The sequence below is a fragment of the Rousettus aegyptiacus genome, unplaced genomic scaffold, assembly GCF_014176215.1.
Source record: "Rousettus aegyptiacus isolate mRouAeg1 unplaced genomic scaffold, mRouAeg1.p scaffold_m13_p_4, whole genome shotgun sequence".
Lineage (NCBI taxonomy): Eukaryota > Metazoa > Chordata > Mammalia > Chiroptera > Pteropodidae > Rousettus > Rousettus aegyptiacus.
Genome location: NW_023416307.1, coordinates 122,097,324 through 122,110,427, shown reverse-complemented (window position 1 = coordinate 122,110,427; position 13,104 = coordinate 122,097,324). Strand labels below are relative to the sequence as shown.

The following is a 13,104-nucleotide window of genomic DNA, read 5'->3' as shown; positions in this document are numbered from 1 at the left end:
TGCAGAGGATGCACTAAAGCTGGACAGTTTCCTACGCTGGGTATCCTAGGGTACTTCTGGTTATTGCCGGGTCTTGGGATGCTGGCAGGCTGGCGCTCTCTGGGTCTCAGACCCCTTGGAGGCGGCCAAACTCTGACCCCTCTCTACCGCCTACCGCCTCTTCCCTGCCCTGATCAACACCCGGCCTACAGCCTCCCCCGCTCGGAAATGGCGACCAGCTAGCTCGCGAGGCCACGCCCTTTCCCTGGGAGGCGGGGCCTGAATGTAGGCCAGAGCGATAGATGCCCGAGCCAAGTTTGAAGTCGGCCGCCAGGCGAGCTCGCGCAGAAGCAGAGAGGCGGTGGCGCCTCAGGTCGGGAGGAGGAGCACCGAGCGGAGGGCTCGCTTGCTGGGGCCGCCCGAGAGTTTCTTCATCGCGGGCGCTGGGGCCGCCATCTTAGATGGCGGGAGTAAGACGAGAACGAGCGTGAGACGGTATCCTTCCCTGCCCCTCTCCTTGGGCCCCAAAGAGGGCCAGCTGGCCGGGCTTTGGGGCGTGTGCCCTGAGGCGCGGAGCGCGAGTGCGGCGATGCGGGGGCTGCCCGGGGCCCCGTCCCCTGGGCTGGGGACGCGCCGAATGTGACCGCCTCCCGCTCCCTCACCCACCGCGGGGAGGAGGAGCGGGCCAGACGCCGCAGCCGGACGACGGGACACGGAGGCGGCCTGGTTCTTCAGGTAGGCGGCAGGGCCGGGCCCTGGATGCTCGGGGAGTCAGGCGTCGGGGCTGAAGGCGCCGGTTCACCCGCGGCCCGGCTTGGGCGGTGCTGACAGTGACCCCCCCCGGCTGTTGGGTGGAGGGCCCGGGCCAGGCCGCTGTCAACCCCGGGTGGCGCTGGAGGGCGGGGAAGCCAGGCATCGGGGCTGAAGGCTCCGGGTTCCCTGGCGGCCCAGCTTGGGCGGCGCTGACAGTGGCCCCACGGCTGCTGGGTGGAGGCCCCGGGCCAGGCCGCTGTCACCCCCGGCGGCGCTGACGGGCGGGGCCCCGGGTCCCGGTATCATGGCCGGCGAGACTAATTCCCACATTCCCACTCTGATTTTCTTGTGTTTTGGGAAAACGTGCCAACGCCACCCGTATACCCGGTGTACTTTCCTCATATTTTGATAATGGGAAAATCCGCCCAGAGCTGCCCGGTATCTCTGTTGTCACTCAGATGGGCTAATTCCTTTCCTTTCTGGTCGCGGAGTGGGGGACCCGGGTTTGCATCTTCTCTCAAGGTCCGTCCCTCAAGTGACACCCTTTTTAGGGAAGACGAGAGGAATCCAGGACGAGAGAAGGAAATGGGTCACTGCCCCGCCACAAAAGCATAGGGGCCTCGCCTAGGGTTTTAAGACTCTTTGGGTTACTAATGAAAGGTTTGCGATGCTTATACTGACGATTGGCCTCGGGATGCATTGGAGTGAAGATCCAGGGCTGTCTTTTGTGTGGCGTTAGAGCCGCCGGGACGCGTCAATTCTGCAGCTGCGCTGCAGAGGCTTTGCAGCGCTAGGCGATGCGCGGAGAGAGGAGTTTGGACTTCGGGAGAGGCGAGGCGGTTGTGTTCATTCATTGTTCTCTTTTCAGGGCTCTGGGTGTGCCCTCTGGTATTCATTCTCTGGTGAGAAGAGTGATAGGATCTCCTAGGTCTCCTAGAGATGTGACTCGGTTCTAGAGGATCGCTTAATCTAAGTAGGGAACGAATTCAGCGCACGTTCACAAAGTATTTCTGCTTGCCTTGTCCTTTGTGGCCTGAGTGGAGGGAGTCTGCCCTCGGTTGGCTCCCGAGGCGTGAAAACAATGCACTGTGATAAGGATGGACTTAACAAATGTTGTGGGAATTTGGAACAACTAGTTTTTCCTGGGGGAGTTGAGGAACCTTGTCCACTGAAGGGGACTTCTGCGCTGAGTTTTGGACTGATGAGTAAATGCACACCAGGTGAGGAGGAAGAGAGAGAGCATGCTCATGTGAGGGAACAGCTGGTACAAGTTAGAAACATGTAGGGGTTGGGGATGAGTTTGGGGAGCAGCAAGTAGTCTGGGGTGCAGGAAGGAAGTGGTGAGAAGTGAAGGTCTAAAAGAAAAGTTGGCTAGATTGTGAAGGATAGTTGAAAATAGTGAACTAGTTCATTTAATTTGGATTATTTTAAATGCACATTGCTAATTCTTTTTTCTTGCTGATTTCTCCTCTTGATGTTGAAGCTGATAGTAACTGAAAAGGTTCACGTTGATAAACCCTAATTAAGAACATTTTTGATAAGTACTTTCTTTGCACATGGTGAATGAACCCAACTCATTTCTAGGGATTCTTGCAGAAGAGTCTTCTCAAGTTATACTTGCTCACAAAAATGTTGACCTTATAGATGTAGTATACTTCACTAATAGTACATTTTAAATGGCTGTTGACAATAAAAAACATGCTTAGTCGTATATAAATTTCCAGATTGTATAAAACATCAGAAGAAGTGTAGAATGTGAGTAGGTATTTTTAGTTTAGTAAATGTGTTTTATATAGTAACCCATTTCTTTGGATTGATTCCATGGATTCCAATTCTTTTATAAAGCCTTTAGCTCTGAACATTATTTCCCCCAAATAGCTGTATTGTGATTAATGCTATGCTAAAGTGATTATTATGTTAACAGGCTTCAGCTGGCAGTTCCTAAATCTTTCTTGGGTTGTGATGCTTCTGTACCACCGAAGAATATTAAGATTCTTTTCTTGGTGATGGAATGGGACTAGACTTTGGGTGGTGAGCACACAATGGAAATACAGATGATGTATTATAAAATTATACACTTGAAACATATGTTATTAACCAATGTTACTCCCATAAATTTAGTGTTTAAAAAATATTCTTTTGACTTGTTTTCACCCTTATGGTTTCAAGGGCTAAGCTGTTTAAATTGCAACAGAAACATTTGACCCAGTTGATTGAATACTGGATACTTGGGAAAATAAACCTGTTACTGTTTCTTTTGTAAAACTTATCTTTTAGGTATGTATTTGTGATAAATTGTAGTGAAATTGCTTAGTCTTGTTAAATTCTTGTCAGTTGAAAAATGTGTGTGCTTTCAAAATCGAAGGCTTGAGTGAAATAAATTAGAACATACTTTATAGGATTTGGTTTAGCAGAAGAAAACAGTGAAAAGCATATTTGGTCATTTATGATGAAAAGTTTCTAAAAGATGAAATGGAAAATGGTTAAACATCAAGTGTTCTGTTACAACTGCTCTGAAACTAGTTGCTTTTAGTTTAAAACATGCCAGTGTGAAATCTGAAATAGATGGTTCTGAAGATTAAACTTCTTGGAAGTTAAATTTTACTTTTCCAGAAGCATTAGATTACTTATTAAAATAGAAAATAAAATTAATAAGTTCATTACTATTTTAAGGAGTCAGTAGTAGATATATAGTCTACTACATTGTAATTTCAGACAAAACTTTGTTGGTAACCTACTGCCTAAAAATAGAAAAATGTTACATGAGGGAGTGCTTTTGTTTGCATGTTAGGAACATAATAGGCCATACATAATAATCTTGGTCTTGGGAGGAGCTTGTTAGCCAAACAACATGCCTTCATGTTGACTTGCAGAAGAGAATTTTAAATATTGCCTTTGAAAGGCAGTGGACTAATGTGACAGTAGGGGGTTTATGAAACCACAAAATCGTGCTTTGACTTGAGGTTTTTTGTTTTTTAAATTGTGCAGAACATGGAAGTCTTATTTCTTCGAAACAAATGACTGTAGTTGGAAGATTGCTCACCTTGAGTGGTAATCAAGGAACACTGGGCTCATTTAGGATGAGGTTGTTTCAGGATTTAGGTTATCTTATTTTGTTTGTGTTTTGTGTGTTCATATATGTGTATGGATGGATAAGAATCCCTATTTAATAAACTGTTCAAAATGTAATACTAGATATTTGAGTTACAATTCAAATTCAGTTAGTATTTTGGGAATGGGGCTAAACTACTTTGTCTGTAATCTGCATGATAGTAAGGGCTGAGTATTCTTGCTTTAAAAGTTGTGAGTAAAAGTTCCTTAATTATATATTAAAATTTTCATTAATTTTACAGTGATTGAATCATTCTGTTCTTCATTTCTCCCATAATACTTGTGTAGCGCTCAATAATTTTAGTAGTTAGCTTCAGATCTGTTAGCCTTTCTTCTAAAATTACTCCTAGAATCTCAGTTTAACCAGTTCTTTCTTTGTTACTGGTTTTGGTCCAGGCTATCTGAAGTCTCTGGCAAATCACAAAGTGTGTTAATTGCTTCACATTCCAAACAGTGTACATAGTTTTTCTTGAGGTACACTTGACACAGTTTTATTTTTAGATCAGATTCTAAGGGATTTTACTGGGTGGGGATTAACAATCCTGAAACTAGTTTAGAATTTTAAAACCTTTGCGATTTAGAGATTATTTACATTTTTGGTTAATGAATGGGAAGCAGCAGGCAATGGCAATCAATGTCTAATTGCTTCTGAGAACTTTGTGGATTCTACTAGTGTCTTTCCTTTCTACTTGTTGGATTTAATTTACTGTCATTTAGTAGCAAGAGTAACCATATTTTTACTGTTTTAGTCAAGATGTTCTTTCCTATATTCTTCCAGTCTGCTATGGAAAGTAAAAGTGGTCTGATTTGTTTTGAAGCTACTAGGCATTCCATTTGGACAAAGTATTTACCTATCTCCATCCACATACATTTCTGTTGAGAGTCAAGCTAGTTAATGTTTAACTCAATATGTCTTTAAAATTACTTGTTTTCATTCTTAAAATGGGTATTTTGGAGGCATCCTTTTCAGATTTGGATAGCTTTTTAACATGCCCTTTAACTAGGTTTGGGATAAATGAAATTCTGAGTTTTTCCTGGAAGAACATGACAGGTTATATATGTGGCAAATCTCATTTTATTCCAAAATTCATTAGGAAGCTCAGAGTCTCTGAGAGAGCCATTTCCCTAGATCCACATAGGTCATTCAGAAAGGAGCTCCTATTTGCATTTAACAAAATTTATTTACAATAGGAAAAAATGGAAGAAGTTCAAATGATCAGCGTTAATAAAATGATTACATAAACTGGGGTATAGCCACTTTGATGGGGCACTGTGCTCTTCATTAAATATGGCATATATGAAGCATTTGTGACATGGAAAATGCTGAACACAAAATTATGGATCTAGAATGATCATAGTTGTATATAAAAACTTAATATAGTGGAATTATTTACTAATAAAGAAAGTATATGCCGATATATTCTCCAATATGTTTAAATCTTGCAGACATTATGTTAAATGAAAATACAGTCAGAAAAGACCACATATTGTATGATTACTTTTATATGAAATGTTCAGAATCGGCAAATGTACAGAGACAGAAAACAGGTTAGTGGTTGCTGGGGGCTGGAGGGAGTGGGGAATGGGCAGTGACTGTGGGGTTTCTTTTTGGGGTGACGAAAATATTCTAAAATTGATTGTGGAAATGGATGCACAATGCTGTGAATGTAATAAAAGCTATTGAATTGTTCACTTTAAATGAGTGAGTCGTATGGTACGTGAATTATATCTCAAGCTATTAAAAAATTCAGAACCTAAACATCGGAAGAAAATACATGTAGATATTTACAGTGGTTTTTAAACAGTAGAAATAAAGAAAATGTTCTTTTTTATACTTTTCATAGTCTCTGAATATATTGCTTTTATAATAGAAAATACATTTAATAATGTTAAAACAGTTCAATTTATGATATGGACCCTTACGTCACTCCATTCAGTTACTGTCAGATTACATTGACAGCTATATTTTTGAGCTTCTTTCAACTACTTTCTACTTCCTTCAGATTAGTTCAGGCTTTTATTTCTATTTGGCTTGACCATTAGAACCTCTGAACTGAACTCTTTCTTCTTCTTCCCACGCCAGTACATCCTCCACATTATGGCCAGATTCATTTTCTTAATGTGCAGATTCTTAAAAATTAAATTTTATTAGTTTTTCAAATAGATTATAGAGTCACCTGCCACAAAATTAAAAGGATACAAAATTATGCCATACAGAGTAATCCTTCCTCTTGTTCTCCAGCTACTCAATTTTCTTTCATAGAGGGAAATATGGGGTTCTTCTCTATCCTTTTTATGATGATATAAGAATTTTCAAGTGTAGATGTGCAAATCTTTTGCAAATCTTCCAAGAGTCTCCTCCATTGCATGTCAGACTAAACATAACAGCTCTTCTATGTCTTGCTAACTGATTCCTCATACTATCTGGAGCATAATTCAGAAACCATTTTTTAAGCACTTACGTAGGGACAGGGTGTTGTCTGTCTCTGTACATTTGCCTATTCTAATGTGCTTGGTACAGGGTGAAAAAGGCAAGTTCTTTCTTTCAGTGACCTTATCTAATGAAGAGAGATTGGCATGATTTCCTCACTTTTATCTGTTCCTCTTTTAAGAACATTTTGAGCACCATCTTCTAAATGTCATTTCCTGATCTTTTTCTCTTCTCACTATTGTTGTTTCCTTCCTTGAACCCTGTCTTAAAACCCTTTGCATTTATTTTTATTGCCTTTATCATATAGTCATTTGTGAGCTTACTGTACAGTAGATTATAAAACTCAAATTAATGTTTCCAACTCAATGTACAGTTCCTTATTTATCAATACTTGTGAAAAAAAATATTTCCCTTTGAGAGGCTGAGGGATCAGCCCTGTGATCTTTGGTGAAAGTGTTGAATCTAAATTCCAATACTTGATAGGTTTCCTGCGACCTTTTATTTAAACTTAAATGGTGTGTGAAAGTACTTTTTTGGTACTATGCACTGTAAACTATCCCACTCTTCTTTTCTTAGAGGACTGTATATTAATCACCTTTGAAATACCCAGAGTTTAGCATAACAGCTAGCCCCTGATCGCAGCTCAATTTGTTGAATATACTGTGTTAAATAATGTTTATTGAGTTGACTTTTTTTGTATAGATGTCTTAAATGTCTGGCTAGACTTAAGGTCCTTAAATGTTTTACTTTTGTTTATAAATCTCCAGTTCTTAAAACTTTGGCTTGATTATATAACAAACATTAACCGAATGAGTTTAGATTCAGAGGTTTATCACCTGTAGATTTAGTTCTTTCTTACTGTCCATCACACACACAAATGGCTACAGTTAAGTACTCAGAACTTTGTAATTTAGGACATCTCTTGAGTTACCTTGCTTAGTTCTCTCTATTGAAGATGTTTGCCTGCTCTGCAGCTCCCTGACTCATTGACTCAAGATGCTGGCTATTCTTTCTGCGTTTGTAGGCTTAATACATGGAAGAAAGTTTTAACCAGAGATAATGAGGGGATAAATGATACTCTTCTACCTTCCTTAACTTTAGTCTGGATTGGAATTAAAGTGGGATTGTGAGAGTAGAGATCATCACCTTCATGACAAGTATTCAGCTCTTTGACACTACAGAATGGGCCTCATGGGCGTGTGTGTGTGTGTGTGTGTGTGTGTATGTGTGTATGGAGGGAGGTGATGGTAAACTATATATAAATAAGCTTTTCCATTTTAACCATATTTGTGTGTACTATTCATTCAGTGGCATTAAGTATATTCACAACATTGTGCAACCATCACCACTGTTTCCAGAACTTTTTCATCATCCCAAATAGAACCCTGTACTCATTAAACAATAACTCTCCATTCTTCGTTACTCCAAGCTTCTGGTAAACTCTTTTCTACATTCTCTCTACATTCATAATTTGTCTATCCCAAGTACTCATATAAGGGGCTTATTTCACTTAGTGTGTTTTCAGGGTTCATCTATATTGCACCATGTATCAGAATTTTATTTCTTTTTATGGCTGAATAACATTCCTGTGTATGTGTTTGTGTGTATGTAATATTTTATCTGTTGATGGACTCTTGGGTTTCCACCTTTTGGCTGTTATAAATAATGCTATGAACATTGGTTTACAAGTGTATGTGTTTAATCTCTGCCTTCCTATGTGTATATGCCTAGTAGTGGAATTGCTGGATCATGCAGTAGTTCTGTTTAACCTTTTGAGCAACTGCCAATCTGTTTTCACAGCAATTGTACCACTTTGCATTCCCACCAGCGTTGCATGAAGGTTCCAGTTTCTTCACATCCTTGCTAAACACTTGTTATTTTCTGTTTTTGGATACTGTCTGTCCTAATGGATATGAAGTGGCCTTAGGCTTTTTTCTTTCTGCTAGTTAGAGCTAATAGGCAAACCAGAAGCTTAGAAATTGACTCTGCATCTAATAGACTTTTTTTCTCCTTTATAAATGTATTCGTATATAATGTTCTTCAAAGAGATAAACTAATTACACAATAACTCATCTTTTTTGAAAAGAATAAAGTTTTTGACAAGCTGGTACATGTAGTTGTTGTAGTTAACCTTTCTTTATACCCACATACCTTTTTAATATTAAATGTATTCAGTTAGTTGATGAAAGATGATTTCAGTTCATCCTGGGTGATAAGATATATTAACTGAAAAAAGTTGTTCAAGAAGATCCCATTTTTACAAAGAAAAATATAAAATATATATCTTTGCATAAAAAAGATACATATGTCCACAAATGTTAGCAAGAGCCATCTATATGTTAAACTTTGTATTTTTCTATATTTTTACCCTCCTTGCCCCATGAACATGTATTCTGTAATCAGTCAATATATCTTTTTAAAGATATATTGGGAAATACAAATTATTGCTAAAACCTGTATGTGTATGTATAACATCTGCATGGGATTATAACATCTGTATGGGATTATAAACATGGAGAAAACACTGAAGAATAACATTAAGCTGTTAAAAAAAAAAAGACTATTAATTTATATGTCATAGGTGCTCTAGGAAAAAAAATAAAGCAGGGCAAAAGTTTTAGAAGGTACTGAGGATGGAGATAGGTTTCTGTTTACAGTTTTTATGTTTATAAAGTCATTAACTATAAAGATTAAAAATGAAAGGAAAATGAAGTAGTGTAAAAAGTAAAAACAACTGTACATTATCAGATTCGTTTCTTTCTAGACTTTTCCTTTATCCTCATTCCTTGGATAGAAATACTTTAGCTTTTGTTTTACCTATGCATCTATCAAAATACTACCCCTTCTAGTTCAAATAGTATAGTGAAATCATCTTTTATTGTCCATATCCTTTTCCACTCAAGCTAAAATGACCCTTCTACATTCTGAATTCTCATAGTAGTTTTCTTGAGACGTTATCTTCCCCCACCATCCAAAAAAGCTGCCACATTTTGTTGTAGGCCTGCTTGTCATCCTGAAAGCCCTTAGCACGGTGCCTAGCACATAGGTAAGTCTTTGGTAAATGATGATGTTTTTTTTTCCTTTACTTTAAAAGCTCCTGGAAGGCAAGGGCCACATCTGTCTGAATTTTATATTCTTCAGCAGCTGGCAATTGAAAGTAGTCTTAGGAACTGTCGAATGAATAGTGTTCCTTATTCTTTTCCTCTCAGTTCTGTGCTAGGTTGCAGTATATAGAGAATCATTCTGGTTTTTAAGATTATATATCATTATTATTTTTTTCTTATTTAAAAAAAATTATTTCTTTATTATGGCGACATTGGTTAATGAAATTCATTAAGTTTCAGGTGTACAATTCAACAGTAAGACATATATATATATATATTACATTGTGTGTTTACCGCCCATAGTTAGATTTCTTTCTGTCACCACATATTTGACCGCTTTTCTCCCATCTACCTCCCCTTCCTCCCTACCCTCTGGTAACCGCTAGTCTATTGTCCATGTCCATAAGTCTCTGTGTGCCCCGTTTTATATCAGTATTTTTATGTGGTAGATAGAGGATTCACTTATTTTATATTTTATATTTCACATCTTTATTTTTGAGGATGGCAACTGCCATTTTTTAAATATTTGTTGATTATGCAAGTTTTGCCACTAAAATTTGAGGCCTATTATGTGGAAAAGATATCAGTGATACAAGGTTAAGTCAGTGTTTCCAAGTATTAACTTAGCAGGGTGAGGTATCGGGTAATTCTTTTATTTTTCTAACCCTTTCACTATGTAGCCCTCCCCACCACCCTCCCCCTCCTTTTTTTTTTTTTTTTAAACTCTGTTGTTACCTGGCCATCAGAATGATCATCCCTAAACCATTTTTTATTTGTGCACTGTATATTTTGGTGCTTGAATTAATGGTATACTTTCTAAATGGGTCTGTTCATTTTTAAATTAGTAGTTGCTGCCTAAATGAGAAACAATGACTGATTTGGAGATGAAAAGTAAAATTTGGGTTAGAAAAGAGTTCAGACAAAGTGACTTAAAATGAAAATAATGAAAAACTAATTTATGACAAGAGTTAAAAATGAAATTGGCTCCAGATGTCTTTCACTGTGAAACTGATTGGTTTAACATACTGTTTTGAACTAGTTAATTTTTAACTTGTATTTAAAATTAATTACCTTTTAAAAAAATTAGAATCTTTTCTAAACTTGGGCAGCTCCTGCGTGGTAATTTTTAGAAGGGTAGAGTGTCACATTTCTTCATGTGTGTTTATGCTGGCCAGTCATCTGATGAAGTTACCAGTTTGTGGTCAGAAATTGAGAAAGAGGAGTGAGGAAACTCAAAATATTGACACACACCACCTTGCAGTGCATCAGAGTGCCCTTTTGGACTGGTTGGGAAACTGTAGCCTAAGCCTTTTCCAAACTAGATACATTATTGTTTTCTAACGTGAATGAGATGACATTTGACTTTTAAGTGTTTGAGCATGTCTCTTCAGCAGAAACTTTTCATGTGTGAGGGTGATTTCCCCCCGCCCCCACTGTTGTGGGACCAATTGAATTAAAAAAAAAAAACTGAACAAAGTACATATTTTCTAAAGGAAACTGGGAAAATCTTGAAAATTCAATCATCCAGTCTCTCAGATAGACCAAAGCGGGCTGAAGCAAGGAATGAGCTTAAGTGAAAAATAGTAATGTGCATAATAAGCACATTAAAATATGAGTATTTAATCATGTTTTTGCTCTGTCACCCCAAACTGTTTTTGTGAGATTTTGATTGCAGTTGAAGAAAATGAATCTATTCTTTCATCATTCTCAATTCTTACAAGTCTTATAGTTTGATCATCTTACAGTTGAGTGTGATTTTTTTTTGTCTAAAGAAACAATTTTTAAGAAAGTCATCTCTGAAGATAAAACCTTACCTGTATTGATTAACTAGTCACTTGCCAATTTTTAAAAATATTATTCTTAATTTATTTAATCTTCCCAACAGCCTGGTGAATTAGGTACATATATCATGATCCTTATTTTAAAGAGGAAGAAGCAAAAAGAAATGGAGTAAATATCCTAAATAACAGGCCACCTACTTAATGAGAGAATAAAGGGATTTTCTAGGTTGATTTGTACTCCATCCTGCATCCTATCTTCACTTCAGAATTTAACCCCTAGGTGTGATACAAATTTACTTTTTTTGTTAGGTTTCCAGGAATGCTCTCTATTCTGTCATTTTATGACTTAAAAGTAGTTCCATTTCCTTCTTATGGGCCTTGTATATTTAACCCCACCTTATTTACTTCCTCAACTAAACTCTGAAATTATCGAGGGCTGAGATCAAGTTCTAAACTAATTTCTCCAAGTATTATTTTTTTGTAGAGTCCTCAGAGATATCCCTTTTGAAGAGTTGTCTTTCCTAAACTTTTGTTGACCTGAGTAAAAATACTTATTTCCATTACTTTTTTTTTCTATAAGATGATAATGAATAAATTTTGCTATTTCTTTATATATGTAAGCTTTTTTTTGGATCTTAAATATTTAATTTAGGGATATAGTTTAAAGTAATACTTTTAGAGATATTCTTTCTAAAATGTTACCCTCTATTACTAATTAATATTTTATAAACTTCTAGGAAATTTTCTGTCACATCTATGTAAAATGTACCCATTTATGTAAGCACTTTGGGCGAGATTGTGGGCTCATACTGAAGCCTTTAATCTAAAGCTGGGGGGTGATTAGGGATGTCTACTTAATGTTTTAAACATTTATCATTTAATGGAAGGACTTCCTTCTCTGGAAAGCTTTCTGTGCTAATTTTGCCAGTTTTTCTGAGAGTGTTTAAAATGCTTGGAATTTTATATGATAGGTAATACTCTGAAAAGTGAGCTTAGTGGAAAGATTTCTAAAATGATTGTATTGGCTTTTGTAATTTTAAAGGTTCATTAAGCAATTAAGTAATCAAAATTGAGTCGACACAAGTCTTTGGAATAATGTTCTGATCAGAAAGGTATTAAAGTTATTAAAAATAACGTACTTAGTTTATTTCATTACTACCATTTCTCCTATTTTGTACTCCCAGTCTGTTTTCTGATTTTCTGATTTATCAGAAAGATACAGTTTTAGAATATTTTAGCTAACCGATTAAAATATAAACTGACATGTACTTCAAATAAAATTGTATACCATATAAAGTTACTAGAGCTACTTTTGCCTGTATTTTGATTAAAGAACAGCAAAATAGGATATTCTACATGTCTCAAGCTCTAAGTTGCTATAAATTGTATATGGCATTTGGTTTTTTTTTATCTTTGACATTAAATCTTGTCTTATTTCTCCTATCTGAAGAGATAAAAATAAGATGCTTTTGAGGAAATGATTGATCCAAGTGGAGAGAGAAGTATTTTCCAAAAAGTTATGCTTTGGTTAATTTTAGGTAATTTAGGATTGTGTTGATGTCATTTCTCAGGTTCCAAGTTATAGACTAAGTGGTTAAAAACAATTAGAATTGCCCCATGCAGACCCTGCTGAGGATCTCTGGGAATATGGAGATAGCTTGTAAATAGCATATGAATAAGATAGTGTACAGCCAGTGTTATTCCCCCAAGTAATGTGAGAGCTAAACATGGTTTTTCACAGTTGATCTGTACTTTGGAACTGGGAACTTAATTTTTGGAACACAGTAGCATAGTGGTTAAGAGTTTTAGGCTCAGAACTCAGAAAAACCTAGGCTGGAGGTTTAAGGGCTACCTAGAAGAGTTTCTCATTATTGTAATCAGTACAACCATCACTGCTTGTATAACAAATGGTAATAGGTACCATTTACTATCTCAGACTAACACT

At 37.4% G+C, this 13,104-nt stretch overlaps 1 protein-coding gene across 1 annotated transcript in view; it reads left to right on the top strand.

Annotated features, from left to right (window-relative positions):
* The first annotated feature begins 579 nt into the window (after positions 1 to 579).
* The window catches only part of RAF1 (Raf-1 proto-oncogene, serine/threonine kinase), a 55,650-nt gene continuing 43,125 nt past the window's right edge, over positions 580 to 13,104 (top strand). The window contains exon 1 of the mRNA XM_036219978.1: positions 580 to 714. The gene's annotated coding sequence lies outside the window, so the exon portion shown is untranslated. The remainder of the gene's footprint in view (positions 715 to 13,104) is intronic.